Source organism: Saccopteryx bilineata, chromosome 9 (assembly GCF_036850765.1).
Source record: "Saccopteryx bilineata isolate mSacBil1 chromosome 9, mSacBil1_pri_phased_curated, whole genome shotgun sequence".
Classification (NCBI taxonomy): domain Eukaryota; kingdom Metazoa; phylum Chordata; class Mammalia; order Chiroptera; family Emballonuridae; genus Saccopteryx; species Saccopteryx bilineata.
This window is the reverse complement of record NC_089498.1, coordinates 82134691-82154085: the sequence shown is the minus strand read 5'-3', so window position 1 is coordinate 82154085 and position 19395 is coordinate 82134691. Positions and strand designations below refer to the sequence as shown.

Genomic DNA, 19395 nt, shown 5'->3' with positions numbered 1-19395 from the left:
GACAGACCCAAAGTCATGGGGCAAATCACGCCACTTAGGTTCCAAGCCAGAGGTCCGGGACAGGCCACTTCACCATAAACTACAGGGTCGGGGGACTCTCCCCACCATGTCCCACAGTGTCACATCATAGCCAGGCCAGGGGCCAAGGCTGGAGGCGGGGATAGCCCTCCTCCGGGACCCTCAACGGGGCCATTAAGAGGCACATTCTCGAGGAACAAAACCTGCTCATAACCTAAGTCCAAAAGAGAAGGAAAGAAAATTATAAAGTGACCAGAAAGAAATACACCAGAATGTTGACCATTCTGGGTGGGAGGTTTCTGGGCAGATTTTATTTTTCTCCGTTTAACTTGCCTGTGACTTCCAGATTTTCTACAATAAGTATGTATTAATTTTCCATTAAGGAGAAAGGGACATTATCAGAGTTTAAAATAAGTAAGTCACGTCTTACTTATTTTAGCGGTGGTGATGTAGTGGATAGTGTTGACCTGGAACGCTGAGCCCCAGGTTCTAAACCCTGAGGCTGCCGGCTTGAGCACAGGCTCACCAGCTTGAGCTCGGGGTTGCTGGCTCGAGTGTGGAATCATCAATATGATCCCATGGATTCTGGCTTGAGCCCAAAGGTCACTGGCTTGAAGTCCAAGGTCTCTAGCTTGAGCAAGGGGTCACTGGCTTGGTTTGAGGTCCCCGGTCAAAGCACATATGAGAAGCAATTATGAGTTGATGTTTCTCATCACTCTCCTCCTCATTCTCTCTCTTCCTGTCTCTATCTCAAATAACAATAAAATAAAACAAGAAGTCACACCCACTAAATGCTACTTGTGCTATATTCTCCACTCGTGGGTACAAAGAAACTCTTGCTGAATGAGGCAGCAGCTTTACTTATACACAAATGCCTACCCATTAGAGCCTCCCTCTGTGGCCTGCAGACTCTGGGAGGTCACTCCAGGCAGAAAGGAGGGGACCAGGGCAGCTCTGACTTTGCTGTGCAACTTTTGGCGAGCCTTGCACCTCTCTGTGTGCTGGTGTTCTCCCCTTGCCCTTCTCACCTCACAAGGTGGGTGCTGAGGACTCACGGGCCTGGGCAGTCAACTAAACTTGGAAGACTACATGTATTAGGGCACAGGGTTTCTCTGATTGGAGGGGCACTGTCTGGGCAGAAGGGGCAGCTGAGGTGCCTCCAAAGCCCAGGCAGGCTGGGGCAGGGTGGAGGAGCGGCTGACAGCGCCAAGAGGCCAAGGGCCAGCTTTCATCCCCTGTTTACAGTGGAAACACAGACTTGAAAAGGTTTCACTTTTCCACTGTTTTTGTGGCACTGCTGTGGGGAGCAGAGCTTCCTGAGAGCGAGGCCAGCTTTCCAAGGCCACACCGAGTCCAGCCCTGTGCTGGCCTCTGACAGGAAACACCATGTTTTCAATTTACGGGTCCCTGCCAGGCACAGCAAGCAGCCTGCGCTCCACCAGCCTGGCCGTGCAGGGAGGGCAACTCCAGGCCCCGCCGCAGCTGGGGCCCCACACAGGCGTGGTGGAGCTTTAGGACCCCAGGGAGGCCCCATGGGTTCCCTGAGAAGCTTTGCCCCAGGAAGCTCCGGCCAGTGGTGCCTGGCACAGTCTATATGGTTTTAAAGCAGCTGATGCACTTGGTGACTCCTTTCTACAAATTCCAATCCCTGGCCTCCTGGCTCCCACATCTGTGAACCCTACTTCCTTACTGGACAGAAGGGAAACTGAGATCCACAGATGCCACCAGATTATTAGTGAAGAAAGAACAGCCTCGACCTAAACTGGCAGATCTCCAAGTGAGCCTCCAAGCAAAGTGGGACTGTCCTGCCTTCCCCACGACAGTGATGACAGAGGACCTCCATAGCCCATCTATGGGCCAAGCACCGTCCTCGTATTTAAGCCACAGAACAAGCCCAGGAGCTGTGCAGCCTTCATCTTACAGATGATTGGAAAAGGAGGCCCAGACGTTTAAGAAACTCTCTAGGGCCACGAGGCCGGTGACCATGTAGCTGGTGTCCTGGACTGCACCACAAAGCTATCCCTCTCCGCCCCCTCCCGGTGCTGTTCTTGGCTCTGTTCCTTGGTGTTTGAGCTGCCCTTGTCCAGGCTGGCAGAAAGCCTCACCACCGGCAGACCCTACCAGCAACTCCCACCTTGGGGTGCTTCTGGAAATTCCCGGTGAGCTGAGTGATGCTTGTAGCAGGGTGCTCACTCAGCCCGTGCGCACTGAGGCCATGGTGACACTGATCAGCAGGAGGCTGTGCTCTGGCACAGAAGAGCCTCAGGCTGATGCACCCCCCCCCCTTCGGCCCACTACACAATACAAGGCGAGGCCTGTATTCTAATGACCCACGCTTCTCCTCCCCATCGCTCGAACGTCAGCTCTGTGAGGGCAAGGACCTGGTCTCTTGCTCACTGAGGTATTCCAGACATCTGATGTGCTGGTAGATAGTAGGTGCTAAATAAAAACCTACAGAATGACTGAGGGGTGGTGGTTGGGTGGGGGGCTCTCTTTGAGGAGACCTGGAAGCTCTTCCCATTAGCCACATATTTATGATGTTTCCACAGGAAGAGGCGGCCGCATCCCACAGCTCCATCACGGCTCCGACCCAGGCCCCTCTGCAGAGCCGCCCCGATGCCCCGCTACCCACTTTCTGGGACTCACTGAGTTACAACACTCAACAAAGGGCACATTTGCAGGGATCACAATCTCTTGCCTATTTGTTTGTTCTTCCATGAACTGTCCCCTCCTTGCTTCTTCCTGTCCAGGGCATTCCTGTTGCCAAATGGGAGTCAATTTTTAGGCGAGTGATGGCCAGGTTCACGATGGCTCTCAGGAGTCCTGTGCGCTGGGCCAGGGAGGCCCATGCAGATGCCATGGCCACAGAGCCTTCTCATCACGGAGCACACCCAGGCTGCCAAGGAGGTGGGCGCTCCAGGCTGCACTCCTGCTGGCTGGTGTGTGGGGAGCCATGCTCTGCCCTCAGAATTGGGAGGAACCTGTGCCCTGCCTGGTGTGTGTGTGTGTGTGTGTGTGTGTGTGTGTGTAGGGGATGGGTGGAGAGACTCACACACATAGGCACACAAACATGCATGCACACACCCAGAGAGAGGAGGTAAGAGATTAAAAAAATAAAGAGGCAGAAACCCAGTAAGAAAGAGGGCACAAGTCAGAGAGGCCTACGAAACAAACCAGTATTGAGGTGGGGTCAGAAAAAGGCCAGAGATAGAGAGCACCTGTAGCAAGGGTGCCCTGGAGCTATGCAGCGGCTGCCCTGGACAGGACACGCTGTCCACGGGATCAGGCAGAGCAGAGGTGAGGACACCGGAGAGTGAAAGGGTGAGCACGGTGGGTGGGCCAGGAGGACGGCCGACCGGCAAGAGAGAGAGGCAGACAGGCAGACGGAGGGCTGGGGGCGATGGGGCAGACCGAGTGCACCGCCCCGGTGGCAGCTCCGGGCCCCAGTGGCCTTTCCTGGAAGACTTCCTGCTGCCAGAGGTCTTCTTCCTTGTCCGGGTGCTACAAGGTCAGCATATGAGAACAGAACAAAGGCTGCTGGCCCCAAGAAGCCCCCCCGCCCCGTGCTCTACGAGGCCCTCCCTGCCCGTTGCCCTCCTAGGCCTGCAAGGTGCCCAGGAGCACAGAACCCTTCCCCCCCACACCACTCCTTCCCTTGCCTCCAGCTCGAGCTCAGGGGCAAGCTGGGGGAAGGTCAGAGCAGGACATAGACCAGCACACAGAGGCTACTGACCCACCCCTTCCGTGACCCAGGGACCCAGGCCCCTGCCTCTGGGCCTCAGCGACCCCACCTGGAGGAGGTGGGATCTGGTGGTATCCCAGGTCCCCCAATCCCTACCATCCCATGTCTCCAGAACTCCACATCTCACCGAAGTCCGTGTGCTCCATGTTCTCTGTGCTCTCCTGTCCTCCCTGCCCCCACGTCTGAATGAACTTTTTGAACTCTTCCAAACCCCAAGCCCACTGGACTTGCATCTGAAAGCCCCTCTAAAAGGTCATCTCAGCTACAAAGGAGCTCCCTGAGATGAGCACCCCTTCCCTACCAGCACCCGGACACAGACCCCCTCCCTGCCCACATTCAGTCTCTTCTCTGACGTGCCGATTCCAATGAAAGTCCAGTGAGAGATGGAGCGGCTGTGTCTTTCCACAGACCTTCACTGGATCCCATCAGACAGAGGTGCAATCTGCCATGGGGCCTCATCGCACGCCCCTCCTCCTGTTCGTCTCTCCAGAGCCAGCAGCCGAGTGGGTCGGGGTTGGCAGTGCCCTGTCTTCACTCACACTGTTCTATCCACTTTGTCTCAGCCCTTTCCTGCCCCTCCCAGTGGGAGCTCTGTGCCCAGGGGCCCTGCAGCCAGCCCACCCTGTCTGCGAGAACCAAGACCCGTCCATGCTGGGAAGAGTTCTGGGACGCAGCCTCCATAGGCAGGTCCGACCCGCGGCTGCACTGGCCACTCCAGCACGCCAGCTGAATCCAGGGAATGCGCCTACATGTGCCCGATCCTTTTGGGCCCCAATGAGGAGGCCCTATTTTCTTCATTTTAGGATAAAGACGAAGAACATCTGAGAGGTCAGGTGACCTGGCCTTGCCTGGCTCAGGACCTGAAGATTTCAGACCAGATCTTTGGGAGAAAAAATAACATGCCTCCAGGATGCCTCCTCTGATCTCTCTGGCTGGGAGGAAATTCTCCCCCTGCAACAGCTGAAGCAGGTGCTCTGGGCCTTGGGTCTGGTTTAGGACCAAGGCTTAAAAGTCAGATGAAGCTGGGTTCAAATTTTGGCCCCACCTACCAGCAGCTGGTGACCCCGGGCCTGCTACTTCTCTGTTCCACATCTCACTTATATGCAAAATAGGCTTCTGTGAAGATGCCTAAGATGGTATATAGAAAGTACATTACACAGGCTTGCATCCTGGGTCCTGCTTTGAGCCATACCCAGCCCTAAGGTTGTGGCTTTTCCTATCTCACCCCTGGCCCTACCCTAGCCCCACCCCTGAGTGTCAATCAGTTCCAATTAGCATCCTACAGGAAGCTTTCTATAACCCCCATTCCCTAAGGACTCCTCCTGGATCTCAACACTCCCTGGCCCCAGGGGCACTGGGTAGCACTAATTCTGTTCCCTGGGTGTGGGCCTTGGCCTAGACCAGTGGTCGGCAAATTCATTAGTCAGCAGAGCCAAATATCAACAGTACAACGATTGAAATTTCTTTTGAGAGCCAAATTTTTTAAACTTCAGCTATACAGGTAGGTATATTCCTTATCGAGGTAGCGCCCGCACGTGGGATTTTGTGGAAGAGCCACACTCAAGGGGCCGAAGAGCCGCATTTGGCTCACAAGCCGCAGTTTGCCAACCAGGGGCCTAGACTGAGCGATGGGGGCTGGGATAGAGTTTGCTGCGTCCTTGTTTCCCCAAGAGCTAAGCACAGACCCACATAAGCAGTCGGTGCTTACTAAATACTGTGGTCTTACTGATTGCAGATGGAACAGTGTGGGGAGGAGGGTTGGCTTGTGCAAAGGCCTGGGCCCTGTACCAGGTGCCAGGGCTAAACGGAGGATTCAGCTGGGCTCCCAGCCCAGGCAGGGGACAGAGCCATCCACCCTTTAGGTTTGCTGTGCAAGAAGGGTGTCAGTGGCCAGAGGAGCCCTGGGCCCTCCCAGGAGCCCTGGGAGTGACAGTGCAGCCCAGATCCCGAGTCCCAAGCCCTGATAATCATCCCAGGTCAGGGGTGAAGGCCCTGGCAGTGAATAATTCCTCCTCTGTCACCTGCCAGGGCCCAGCTGCCTCAAGCGAGGTCTTTTTAGGACAGGGCCACCTTCTCACCTCTGCTTATTAACTCCCCTGAGCAGCAGTGAGTGGAAAGTGGGAGGGAGCCAGGGAGCGAGAGCCCTTTCACTTTGGGAGCACGTTGTCCTCTGTGTGGATATTCCTGGAAAACTTCCATGGGGCTGACCTGGCTGGGGCAGGAGGACCTGGGAGCCCAGCGGTGTCTGTTGATTTAGGCTGACAGCTTGGGTCAAAAAGCCCCAGTGTTCAGAAGCAGGTGGCCCCTTGGTCCCTGTCCTGAGATGGCCCTTCTCTTCCCAGGGGCTGCAGAGGCTGGTTTCAGGCTCAGGTCTGGTGGGGCTGCCTATGCCAGATGGACTGCCCAAGGAGAGGAGTCCATCACAGAGGCTAGACTGTAAGCTAAGAGGCCTGCTCCATGAGTGAGCTGGCAAGGCCCGTTCTACCCTGGGCCTCAGCTTCCCCATCTATAAAAAGAAGGGGCTCCACAAGGCCATCCTCCAGTTTTGACACTCCAGGTTTCTAAGTGTGTTAATGAATAAGGCTCCAAGGCCCCTCAGGGGAGTCAGGTAACGCCATTCTACGCTGCCTCCCTTGGCCGGCTCCTGGTTAGTGGTCCAGCTCAGCCTGCAGAAGCAAGCTCAGATCCAAGTGGGCCTGGCAGATGCCTGCTGATCTTAGGCCTCTGGGAAGGCCCAGGGGAACACCGCTAAATGTCGAGTCACACCCAAGGAATAGGTTCTCAGTCCCTGGCTCTACTTGGCAGGCAGCTGCTGACCTGAAGCTCTGTGGCGAGAAGGGATGGGGCTGAAACTCACAGATCTGTCTTAGGGTGTCTGGCAGAGAGGACATCAGAGAATGTCCTTCTGATATTCATGGTTTTTAAAAAACAATTTTATTATTTTTATATTCTATTATTACTTTAATATTAACTGAACTCCATGGGGATAAAGACACACATCATGGGGTTTTAAAAGCAGGAAGAGCCCTTATAGATCATCTCAACCCCTGGTTTATGGATGAGGAAACTGAGCCACAAAGAGGGACAGGCTTTGCCAACTTTGCCCAGCGAGGCTGTGAGACGGTGCAGGGCCCCAGCTCTAGGCCAGCTCCCCATCGCAGGCCTCACCGTGTCGCAGGCGGGAGCAAGGTTAAACACTGAGAGCCCTGGGACCAACTCCAGACCCAAGAATCAGACCTCAGGAGAGGGGCCTGTGAATCTGCATTTAAATGAGTGCACAGGTGGCCTGTGTATGTTGTGTCTCTACCATGAAGTGTCATCCTGAAAGTTCACACTCAAGAGCTACAGAGAGGACCCAGGAGGCCAGTACCCCTGAAGAGGGGGAGTATGTGGGTACCAGAGCTGAAGATGCCAACCTCAAGCAGAGGTCCAGTGCTGAGGGGCAGTAGGCGGCTCCGTGAGCGCACTGGTCTGCTGATGAGAGAAGACTGGCGTAGCTAGAGTTGCATTCCACCCCCACAGCACCCCGTGCAGGAGGACGGGCTTCTTCCTACTTTATAGATGAGGAAACTGAAGGTATCAGAAACGAAGTCACTGTCCATACTCACCCAGTTGATAGATGGCAGAACAGGGATTAGAACCGAAAACTGTCTGTCCCTAAGGCCCATGCTTTAACCATATGTCACCCTACATCCTTTACTACACTGAAATTTACACAAGTGAAACTGTGGTGGTGGTGGTGGTGGTGAGCTCCCCAGTAGTGGAGGTGTGCAAGCAGCAGCTCCACGAGCCCTGGCAGGCACGAGGTAACCTTGGAGCCTCAGCCCTCCTGGAGCTGTATTGAAGACAGGCTGAGCTGGCTAAAGGATGCAAGTGTGCTCTTTGTGTTTCTTTTTCACATAGAGGAAAATGTTCCCGATTATTTACAGATTCCAGTTCATCAAAATCCTCCTGGCGCAGTCCTCAGCCACCCTGGAGCTGTGGGCCAGAGGATGGCTGGACGCCACAGGTGAGAGGGTTGGGCTCAAGGGGCTGGCTCTCTGTGCAGCTACAAGGGTCTGGGGGTGGGGCGGGGTGGGGAGGGAGTGGTAGTGGGCAGTCTGGGTGGGGGCAGGACTGAGAGAGCTCACCAGGCTACCCAGTGAGAACTGTCACATGTTACACTGTCCCACTGGAGTATGGGCCAGAGGGAGCGGCCACCATGGGAGAACATTCCACACAGGCTACGAAGCAGAGGTGCTCTCATGGGCGACAACAGAGGTCCCCAAAGATGCCCCAGGGAAGCAGTGGAGGGTCCCAAACAGCTGGGAGCAAGATGTGCTGCTTCCCAAACCGGAACTGGAGAAGGGTGAGAAGCACTTACCAGGAAAGGCAGATGTGAGGGAAAAGCTTCCACAGATTCTAGCTCTGGAGTGGCGGCGTGGGAGAGTGTGGTGTGGCAGAGGTGCATATGAAATCCCCACAACCCAGTGGGCTCTAGAGGGTTCTCTGAGGCACAGTTTGCTCAACAGTCAGGATGGACTGACCCCTGTGAGGTCACCTTCCTCCTTACGCCAGCATTGGCCACAGTCCAGAAACGAACACCTGACAAGTGGACCTGATGCCAGGGAGTGGGGGCTGAGAGGGCAAACTGTGCCACACGGCAGCGTGGGACACTGTTTCTCACAGAGTCTGTGCACAGCCTCAGAATCCTCCTACCACGGTCTGCCCAGCATGTCAAGAACGGGCATACCGAATAGAGCCTCTTATCTTTCTCAGAGGAAGTTGAGGGCACAAGGACTGGGTGCCTGCTGGCTTTCTGCTGCCAATCAGCACCCGCACGCCAGGCACCATGCTGAAGACATGGTGCAGAGCATGCCTGAGCCTTCAAGAGGCTTACAGTCTCTCCAGGGAGACCGCAGGCAGTGCATGGAGGGGCAGAGGCAAGGAAGGGTGGACGGAGGGCTGCCTGGGCCTCCTGGGTTTCTCGGAGCACACAGCTCCGCAACCCGCAGGCATCGCAGGAGGCAGCCCCTCGGGAGCACCAGCTCCTTCTGCGACCTCCCACCATCCTGCCTGAGCAGAGAGGCCGCAAAATGCTGCAGAAGGGGCTGGGGGAACAAAAAGGAAAGCTGGCTCTGGAAGGGGGGGTCTCTGAAGGGGCTGTTCTACTGCCAGCCTGGCTTCCGAGAAACACCCTGCCTGCGGAGAGCCCCTTCAGGCTGGCAGGGGTATGGCACGGCCCCAAGGGAGACGACGCCTGCCTGCCCCAGGCGGCCCCCACTGTGTGGGAAACTTGGGGTTCCCAGCGACCCTCTCTGTGTATCTCTGCAGTCCAGACTGCATCCTGGATGACTTGAAGGGGAGTGGAGGACACAGGTGAGGCTGAGCACTGTCAATCTAGAGCCTCTGTATTCCAGGCTGTGTGCTTGCTGTTAGGAAGCTAGGAGTGACCGGGGTCACAGCCACTTTGGTCTGGGCTATTTGAAGATTAGGTGGAGGAGCCCTGGAGACTGGGCAGGCGGGCAGGTGGAAGGAGTCCTTGTCATCGTCTTCCTTTTATTCCTACTGAGGTTTGGTTGCTTGCTAGCTACAGTCCTGCCTGCCTCAATTTACCTTTTTGACCAATGGAGTGACTCCATTCCTTATTTTAGACCACAGAACAGAGCAGCCTTGCCTACCTACAAAGAGCCTACTTGCTCTGCAAACTCTCATCTGCAAGACTGTCTTCCCCAGCCTTCGTTTCCTCACCTACAAACGAGAAACCCGGGCCCTCCAAAGCAGCATGGTCCAGCACAGCGGCCAGGAGCCGATGGCTGACTGGACATCGGTGTCTGCGATGTGGTCAGCGTGTCAAACTAACACCAGCTTTCAGAGATTTCACAGGAGGACAGAACATGAAAAGGCCACTGTATTACCATTTTTATATATGATACACAATAAAAGATGATGTGGCAGTCTGATGAGCACTTTGAAAGGCGCAAGGACATAAAGGGAAGGGTTTCGAGTGTAGGAGAGTTCAGGGAGGAAATGACCAGGGCCCTGAAGGTGGAGGCCGTGGGGCCCAAGGAGGACGGAGGCCATGAATGACCTTACAGAAGAAGCATGGTTTGAGGAAGGCTCCACAAGGTCCAAGCCATCTGGCAACAAGGCTGGAAGGCTTCTGAGCAGGAGGACACGAGGGAGCAAAGGTGCAGCAGTAGGAACCAGTGATAAAGATGGGGACAGGGAGCCGTGCCCAGGGCCCGGCCAGATGCTGGTGTGTGCCCGGCCGTGAAAGGAGGACGCAGCGGGGGTGGTGGCTTCGAACGCTAGGGTGGGTCGGCGGGCTACACAGCAGGCACTCCAGGGAGATGGGCCAGGACTGGACCTGAGGAGCTTCCCCAGCAGCTCCAGGTGAGCGAAGGGCGTCCGGCCCACCGGCCCACCGGCCCACCTCGCAGAGCACAAACCTCCAGGCCTGCTGCTTCCCAGGAGCCCACCCACTGGCCCCTCCTACCCCTGGAAGGACAGTTTATTTATTCACGAGCACATACCCGTGTGGTCAGGCAACCAGCTTCTGGACACCTCACTTCTAATTATAGCAGGAACTGCTTTTTTGCTGGAGGGAACCCGGGTTTCCAACCGCCCCTGTCAGTGGGCACAGCCCCGTACCTGCCTCTGCTCTCTCTAGCCCATGGCCAGTGGCCCACATGCCCAGGACAGCACAGGGCAGTCACGGGAGCAGATGTCTGAGCCAGGAGATCGGGCTCCATCCTGAGCAGCTGCGGCGGGTCCCCAGGGATAGGACGGTGCCCACTCTTAGAGGCCGCACACAGTAGGCAGCCTGCAGCCTCCGAGCAGCTGGAAGTGGGGTGAGGGAGTGCTGCCTCGAGCACGTCCAGTGCACGCGGGGCAGGGAGCTGTGTGCTGCCCGGACCGGGATGAGCAAAGGCCAAAGGTGGTAGGTTGGGAGCTCAGGAGGGCTCAGTTCTGCTGAGTCCTGGCGATGACTGAGTGGTGGCAGAGCAGATGTGCTCCTTGGACACTTGGCAAGGAATGCCTCCAAGAGGAAGGAGCAAGGAGCTGAGAAGGTCCCAAAACTCAGGGAGAAATTCCAGAGGGGGCTGTGAGGGGGAGCCTCAGATGTGACAGGACAGGGAGAGGGTCTGAGTGAGAGGAGGCGGAGCGGGGCTGGCTGTGGGCAGAGAGGGCGGGGGGCGGGAGAGAGGTGCCTACACAGAGAGTCAACAGAGATAACCCCGTGGAAGGGCACACACACACACACACACACCCCAAAACCGGGCTTTGGAGGCCAAGAGAGAAAAAGAAAGAAACAAGTAGGACCCAGTGTGCCAGGCTGCTCAGAGGACATCCATGTGGTGGGCCTGCCCCGCCTGGGAGCACCGTGCCACCCAGACACTCACTCCAGGCACTCAGGGACTGTGAGTCCAAGCAGGAGGCATGGGCCTCTGAGAGCTGTCTCCTTTCATGACCATGGGAGCTGCCAGGTGGCCAGCAGGGGGACAGGAAGTCAGTGCTCTTGACCTGGGCATGCTTCCCCTCCAGTGTCCCTCAGAAGCCCATCCTGTCCCACCAGTCAACTCTGCCATGGTGAATGCGGTGACAGGGCCCCGCTGGCCAGTCTGCATATGAGGCCTGAGCTAAGCCTTGTGTAGAGAGAGCCTGAGGTGCTGGGGTCTTGATGGGAGCTGCATGGGGTGGAGTGGGGAGGCACTCACACTTTCACACATGGGTGGGCACTCTCCTTCCCTTGCATTCTCACACAAATCCACACACATATCCTCATAGCTATTCACGGCACACACCAGCACATGCACACAGCCCATGCAAACCCTCCTTCTCTTCAGAGAAACAGGCACCAAAGCATGAGTCCCACATGGACAGCCCCCTTCTCAGCTGCCCCCTTCAGCTCTACTCCGAGGCCTTTGGGAAGAGGCTCTAGAGGGGAGAGGTTCCCCTTTATGCCAGTCCAGTGTCCTTCCTAGAAGGCGCATGTGCTCTCCCAGGCTGAAGAATGCCGTGAGCCCCTCCCATCTGCTGCCTCAGTGCCCTACCTTGCATACTTTTTAGTGATGAGGACTCACCACCTACCCAGAAAGCAGCCTTTAAAACAAACAAACAAACCATCTACAGATAGCTCAGTCTCTTGGAAAGTTAAACTTGAGAATGTGAGGGAGACAGTGTGGTTGCCACTGAGTGGCTTGAACGGTTGGCCAGAGTCCACTGGGCAAGACTGTCCTTTCCTCATTAGTTTGGCAAACAACAGAGCCGGATCACTTTGGCTGTCGAGAATTATAACAGAACTAGAGAAAAGATGTCCTCCAGCCAAGACCACTTCCTTGACTTATGATAGCTAACAAGGGCCCAGGATGATTTTTCACTCACTCACTCAAATATCAACGAGGCTCTTACCACGTGCTAGGCCCTAGGGTGTGGTAGTGAACAAGCATAATCACTTACTATTCTGTCCTAGCCTGACACCTGCCCCTCTCCCATTTTACAGGTCGCAAAGCTGCATCCAGGGAGAGGTCACACAGGGAGCTGGTGGTCCTGGGCAGAGGCTCATGTGTGCCGCTGCAGGCGCTGACCACCCGCCAGCCTCGGGAAGACAGAGAGAAGGCCCCTCGCCCACCACCCCTGTCCACAGCGTTTCTAGGACACAGAGGTATTGATTACCACTGTCGTCTTGGACTGGATTTCTTTTCTTTTTCCACCAAGGCTTTCTGTTACTCCTTTTTTTTTTTTTTTTTTTTTAAAGAATCCACTCCAAGCCGCTCCTATGATTAATTACCTTCTGCCTAATGCGCCGCCACTGGCAATTTCTGGAAAGGGAATGAATTACCTTGAAAAACATCCGAAAAGAGAACCCACCGTGAAGGAGAATTTCAAAGGTTACCTCACAATTAGCAGTGGGTTCCCGCAGCCTTATTAAGCTGCTGGCAGGCCCTCAGGGAGGGGCAGGCTGCCAGCTCTCGGGGGCCACCCTCTGGCTCTGAGGGCAGCCGGCTTGGAGGTCTGGGAAAAGGCTGCAAGGCGGAAACAGAGGTGGGCCCCTGTGCACCTAGCGTGAATCTGCCCTGTGACTCCATCCCTGGCTTCTAAGCCTCCTGCAATGCTTAATTCCAAGGGATCATGGTTCAAATCCCCATTCCACCACTTACAGCTCTATGGGTTTCATAACCACTTTGGGCCTCTGGAGAATGAGGCATTAAACACACCTCCCCTGGGGAACTGTGGGGAGAAATAAATATTTAAGGTGCATAGTGCCTGGTACACAGTAGAATCTCACCTAGCTGTAACATTTAAAAATATACCAGGCTTCTAAGCATCCTCATAACAGCCCTCTCAGCAATGTTGGTATAATTTATCTTCATTTACACATGAGAACTTGCCATCCTAGAAGGGAAAGGACTAACCCAAGGTCACACAGCTGACAGCAGGGAGGAAGACCACGTCCTGCTCCCTGGTTTCTGAGCTGGAGCAAAGCAAGGAGAGTCTGCAGAGCTCGCCTGGCCCTGCCTGTCAGCACCTGGGAGCAGGGGGGCCCGAGGAGAGAGGCCGAGGGCAGCAGGGAGATGAACTGGCAAGGCCTCGCACCAGGGCAAAGACTGGCTCCCTCGGAACCTTGGCACAAAGGGCCCTAGCCCAAGTGAGCATCTCTGGAAGGCTGCTCACCCCTTGGGTGGAGCCACAGAGAAGGCTCACACAGGTGGTCCTCTGGCATGGCCAACTGTGACAACCCTGATGCACCTTTGTGGAAAGACACACGGGTGTCCGGGCCAGCGGCCTGTCCGCGAGGCTCGACCTCAGGACCTCGGGGCTTCCCTGAGGGGCCCTCCTGAGGCTGGAGGACCAGTTTGTGTCCATGCTGCCAGTTGTTGGTCCTTAAGGAGAAAGGGATAATGGAAACTAAGGCATGTGGGAAGGGCCTGAGCATCCTTGAAGAAAATACTGACATATCCTGAGCATTTCCTGTGTGCTAGGTGTGCCTGTGCACCTGTGGGGGCAGGCACTGCGATCCCAATCCCTTTTTTATAAACAGGCTGAGGCACAGGGAAACTGCACCAGGTCATCGTGGACAATTGGCAGAGCCAGGATTTGAATGCAGGCGCTCTGAGCTCAGAGCACCCAGAGACAAGTGACTGCTCACGCACACACTCAGTGTATCTGTAGAAGAGGAGGCTGCAGCAGCCATAGCCGCGTCAGTGAACCGGCCTCTGCTCGCCCAGGCCTCTGCCTGTGTGGCTGCCATGCTGCTCAGTGCATGAGGCCACCTGCCCTGGGAGTCAGTGTGGTATGGACAGGGTTGCTGTGCCGTAGCTGGGGACAGAAAACCTGACCCTCTCCCAGAACATGTCCCCAGTATCCTGCCCGGGTAGCTCCTCTAGAGAAAAATGAGGCCTAAGAGGGCCCAGGGGCCCTAACGGGTAGCCAAGGTTTCAGCTTGGTGGCTGCACCTGATCCCACCGGTGAGGGCTGAGGTCTCAGTCAATGACACCATGTGTTAGGACCGGCACTTATCCCCGACCCAGAACACAGGTGCCCCTTCCCCAAGCACTGGGCCAAGCTGACCCTGCCAGCCTGGCTGCACACCTACCTAAGTGACCTGAGAATCACCACTGTCCCACGGGCCAGTCAGCAGCTTGCGTGCCTCCGCCTCACTCCAACTCCATCCTGCTGCAACAAGAAGGGGTGGTCAGTGGCTCCGCTCTTGGCTTGGGCCCTGGAATTGAGCATACTGCCACAGCCCATCCGCCCACCTGCTGGGAAGCACATGGCCAACAAAACCGATTTGTTCCCATGTCACAGATGGGGATCTGAAGGACCGAGAGGAAAAGGGGCATAATGATGGAGTGCCCAGATGCAAACAGGCCCTTGATACTCCACATCTGTCAGTTACCAGCTATGTAATTGTGAATATGCTCCTGACCTCTCTGGCTCAGTTTCCTCCTGTCAGACTGGACCACAATATCTGTCTTAGGGTTTCTGGGAGGATCTAAGGAATTATGGTGGCAGAGGCACTCAGTATTCATTCATTCACTCAAGAAACATTTAATAAACACCAGGGTTATGAAGAGGATAGTGGTACCTTTTTTGTAGGAATTCTGATGAGCAAAAAAAAAAATCAAATAATACATAATTAAAAGTGGTGTCTGCCAGAAATAATAAGTACAGGGGCTATGCAGCACAGACTCAAGCTCAGAGAGGGGCTCTTTGGGGAAGTAAAGTTGTAGGAAGAGCCAGAAAGAGGGAGGTCAAGATGCATGGAACAGTATTTCAGGCAGAGGGAACAGTACACATGAAGACTCCAAGACAGGGAGAAAGTCTGGTCCAGTGGAGGACTTGAGAGTGGGCGAGGTGGTGGGTGCCGTGAGGGAGGAGGGAGTGGGGCGAGGTGGTGGGTGCCGTGAGGGAGGAGGGAGTGGGGCGAGGCGGTGGGTGCCGTGAGGGAGGAGGGAGTGGGGTGAGGCGGTGGGTGCCGTGAGGGAGGAGGGAGTGGGGCGAGGCGGTGGGTGCCGTGAGGGAGGAGGGAGTGGGGCGAGGCGGTGGGTGCCGTGAGGGAGGAGGGAGTGGGGCGAGGCGGTGGGTGCCGTGAGGGAGGAGGGAGTGGGGCGAGGCGGTGGGTGCCGTGAGGGAGGAGGGAGTGGGGCGAGGTGGTGGGTGCCGTGAGGGAGGAGGGAGTGGGGTGAGGTGGTGGGTGCCGTGAGGGAGGAGGGAGTGGGGTGAGGCGGTGGGTGCCGTGAGGGAGGAGGGAGTGGGGTGAGGTGGTGGGTGCCGTGAGGGAGGAGGGAGTGGGGTGAGGTGGTGGGTGCCGTGAGGGAGGAGGGAGTGGGGTGAGGTGGTGGGTGCCGTGAGGGAGGAGGGAGTGGGGCGAGGTGGTGGGTGCCGTGAGGGAGGAGGGAGTGGGGTGAGGCAGGACCACTGTCAAGGTGAACGGGAGCCGCAGGAGGGTCTGAGCAGCTAAGGGATATAACCCAGATTCTAGCTAGAGAAGAACGCCATGGCTGCTGGGGGAGAAGGGACAGTAGGGGGCAGGAAAACCAGTGGCAAGGCTGCTCTAGGGGTCCAGGCCAGAGACAGTGGTGCTCAGAGGAGAGAGAACAGGAAGCAGGAGTGGCAGGACCTGCTGGAGCTGGGTATGACGGGGTGGAGGTGGAGGGAAGAGGCATGGCACCCTCTTTCTCTCAGTGGCCTGGGTTCAAGGAAGTTGGGGGCTGTAAGGACATGATTATCTTGTTATGGACAGTCCGGCTGGCCCATCTTCTCAAAAGGCCCCTAGTACTCCCCTCCCTGCATTGCCCACGGGGCCCATGGCAATCAAGGAGCAGTCAACTCAAAGGTCTGGCTGCAGGGTCAGAGCCGCAGAGCCCCCAATGTGAGTCCCAGCTGTGAAGCACATTGCTGAGTGGCTTGGGTGTGCACCATGCTTCTGAGTCCTGCATGCCCTCCTCTAGAAATGGGCGACCTGACTGCAGGGTGAAGCACAGCTCAGAATGAGGCCATGGCCAACAGTGGGAGAGGGAGGGCACATTTCCTGTTAAACATGGGCTCCCACACATGCCAGGGGACTGGGAGGTTTCAGACCTAGGCCTCACCCTGAGTGGCAGCCAGGGCTCCGGGAGAGAAGTGGGCATTCCCTCTATAGGAGGCACCACACAGCCCGGCGCTGGAGATGTGGGCTCAGTATAAAAACGATCTGGTTCAAGGCCTGGTTTCATCCTCTTACCAAGTAGGGGGCTTTGGGCAACTTTCTGAAACCTCTTTGTGCCTCAGTTTCTTCATCTGAGGGTAGGGATGTAGGGACAAAGAGACCTCCCTCCGTCATACAGACTATGTTAGGGATATGAATGTGGGACACACAGGGAGCTTTCCAGGCACGTCTGCTGGAGCATAAACCACATCAGGGGCTGGTGCGGGGCCCTGAGGCGCACGAGGTCTCCCGGGGCCCTGTGGTGTACTGGTTCTCCCGGGGCCCTGTGGCACATGAGGTCTCTTGGGGCCCCGTGGCGCACGAGGTCTCCCGGGGCCCCGTGGCACACGAGGTCTCTTGGGGCCCTGTGGTGTACTGGTTCTCCCGGGGCCCTGTGGTGCACGAGGTCTCCCCGGGCCCTGTGGTGTACTGGTTCTCCCGGGGCCCCGCGGCGCACGAGGTCTCCCGGGGGCCCTGCGGCGCACGAGGTCTCCCCGGGCCCTGTGGTGTACTGGTTCTCCCGGGGCCCTGCGGCGCACGAGGTCTCCTGCGGCCCTGCGGCGCACGAGGTCTCCCCGGGCCCCGTGGCGCACGAGGTCTCCCGGGGCCCCGCGGCGCACGAGGTCTCCCGGGGGCCCTGCGGCGCACGAGGTCTCCCCAGGCCCTGTGGTGTACTGGTTCTCCCGGGGTCCTGTGGCGCACGAGGTCTCCCGGGGCCCCGCGGCGCACGAGGTCTCCCGGGGGCCCTGCGGCGCACGAGGTCTCCCCAGGCCCTGTGGTGTACTGGTTCTCCCGGGGTCCTGTGGCGCACGAGGTCTCCTGCGGCCCTGCGGCGCACGAGGTCTCCCGGGGGCCCTGCGGCGCACGAGGTCTCCCCGGGCCCTGTGGTGTACTGGTTCTCCCGGGGTCCTGTGGCGCACGAGGTCTCCTGCGGCCCTGCGGCGCACGAGGTCTCCCGGGGCCCCGCGGCGCACCCCAGGGGCCCTGCGGCGCACGAGGTCTCCCGGGGCCCTGTGGCGTACTGGTTCTCCCGGGGCCCTGCGGCGCACGAGGTCTCCCGGGGCCCTGTGGTGTACTGGTTCTCCCCGGACCCCGCGGCGCACCCCAGGGGCCCTGCGGCGCACGAGGTCTCCCACGGCCCTGCTGCGCACGAGGTCTCTGAGCCCCAGGCTCCCAAAGTCGCCACCCCCACCTCAGCACAGAAAGGAGGTCTCCGTTTCCTGATCCTTTGGCCCTGGTAGCCCCCAAATCTGCTCATCATTGAAACACAAATGACCCTTGGGTTCACTGACTCCTGCTCTCCTTTTCACAGAGAGGAAACTGAAGGCTGGAGAGGGACCCCGACAGCTCCCATCCCAGGGCCATGTAGCCAGTCAGTGGCTGAGGCTTGAGTGGAACGAGCCCCCTGCTTCCCTGCCGCCCCAGCTCAGGCCTCTCCGGAAGGCAGGCTGGCCTGCAGGCCCGCTGACAAAGAGAAAGTAATCACTTTGGCAGCTGAGACAGAAGCCAGAGCTGGAAAGGGCTCGCTCCTGCCAGGAGCGTCATCTAGGTCTGAGGAACAAGGCCCGTTCATCCTGCCTCTCTGAGGTGATCCGGCTCACGGTGCTCATGTGCGCCTTGCTGCCCTATCCACCAAGGTCACACAGGGAGGGCTCCACACCAGGGGCGCCAGGATATGAGGTCCGGTCCTGAGGTGGGACTAGCCCATTCCTGATGGGCCTGCACTGGACCCCCACTTGAGAAAGAGAGGAACAGGCTGCTCACCACTGCCGAATGGTGCAGTGGGTTCTGCCTGGGATGTTTCTCTAACCATCAGTGAAATGCTATGTAGCAGAAACAAAGCTAGCACCCCCAAATTACGCTAGAAGTCCAGAGAGGCCCCATAACTTCCTAAGGTCGGTCACACACAGGTAATAAGGGACTAACCAGTAATAAGAACAGAGCTATGACACAAACAGCTCACACTCACACTCTGCCCACTGCCAGGCGACCAGCCAGGGAGCCCACACCCTGCCCAGCCCTGGAGCTGCTCAACAGTCCTGCTCAGAACAGTGTTGGGCACTCATGTGTCCCTGTCACTAGGCACCTCCTCACACTGGGCGCCCAGTCAGGTGGGAATGAAGGTGGGAGTAGGTGCATGCCTGGCTCAGGCTGTGAACACGAGGCCATACCATCCATCCGCACCCTCAGTGACCTGAGGTAAGGCTCACACTTTGTGTGGGCTTGGCCACCTAGTGAGACCAAGGAGAAGAGACAGTGGGAAGAACCAGGTATCCTGCTCAGAGTCTGACTGGGCCCCAGCCATAAGCAACGTGGGTCCACTGCAGGGTGAAGTGTTACCTGCTTAACAGGCACTCAGTGCCACAAAGTAGGTGTAGCCTGAGCTTCAGGGCCCATGGGGGCGCCCACCCAGTCTTCCCTTGGGATGCTGCCCGCTGCCAGAGGGCTCCTGTGGGTGTCCTCAGCTCAGGACTCTCACTCTGGGAGTGGGTGGAGGCGTGAGGCCCTGACGACAGGGCGGCCTCAGCCTCTGACAGGGAGGGCAGTGAGGGCAGTGTGCAGAAGGGCTGAAACGTGCCTTCACTCTCACTGTGTGCCTGGGGCTCCCAGGGCAAGGCACGGCGGGAATGGGTGCCCACTGTGCAGAGCAAAAGAGGGTCCGGGACATGGAAGTAGTCACTTGGATGGGGAGACGGTCCCAGGACCCAGATGGGTCCTCCCGACCACACCCACCTCCTCATCCCCTCCAGCTCCTGGGACCCTCTGAGAAGAGGAGGGTGTGGGCTTGAGTGGCAGCACCAGGCCAGGCTGACTGGGGCTGGGCTGGCTCAGGGAGACACAGGGCTGCTACCAGATTCCTGGAGGACAGAGGTGCCTGCGCCCCAGGTACACAGGATATGGGGCACTATGAGGGCTCTGCACCTCTGATTCTAGCTTGCAGCTAATGACTAGTTTTTCTCAA

General features: G+C 57.4%; 1 protein-coding gene across 9 annotated transcripts in view; it reads right to left on the bottom strand.

Annotated features, from left to right (window-relative positions):
• ZMIZ1 (zinc finger MIZ-type containing 1) overlaps nt 1-19395 on the bottom strand; it is a 244863-nt gene that overhangs the window by 135099 nt on the left and 90369 nt on the right. For 5 of the 9 annotated variants that reach the window (XM_066243553.1, XM_066243544.1, XM_066243549.1 and 2 more), the window contains one exon: nt 14340-14419. The exons of 1 other annotated variant lie outside the window; for it this stretch is intronic. The gene's annotated coding sequence lies outside the window, so the exon portion shown is untranslated. The remainder of the gene's footprint in view (nt 1-14339; nt 14420-19395) is intronic. 3 more of the 9 variants (XM_066243545.1, XM_066243550.1, XM_066243548.1) reach the window with 1 other exon arrangement.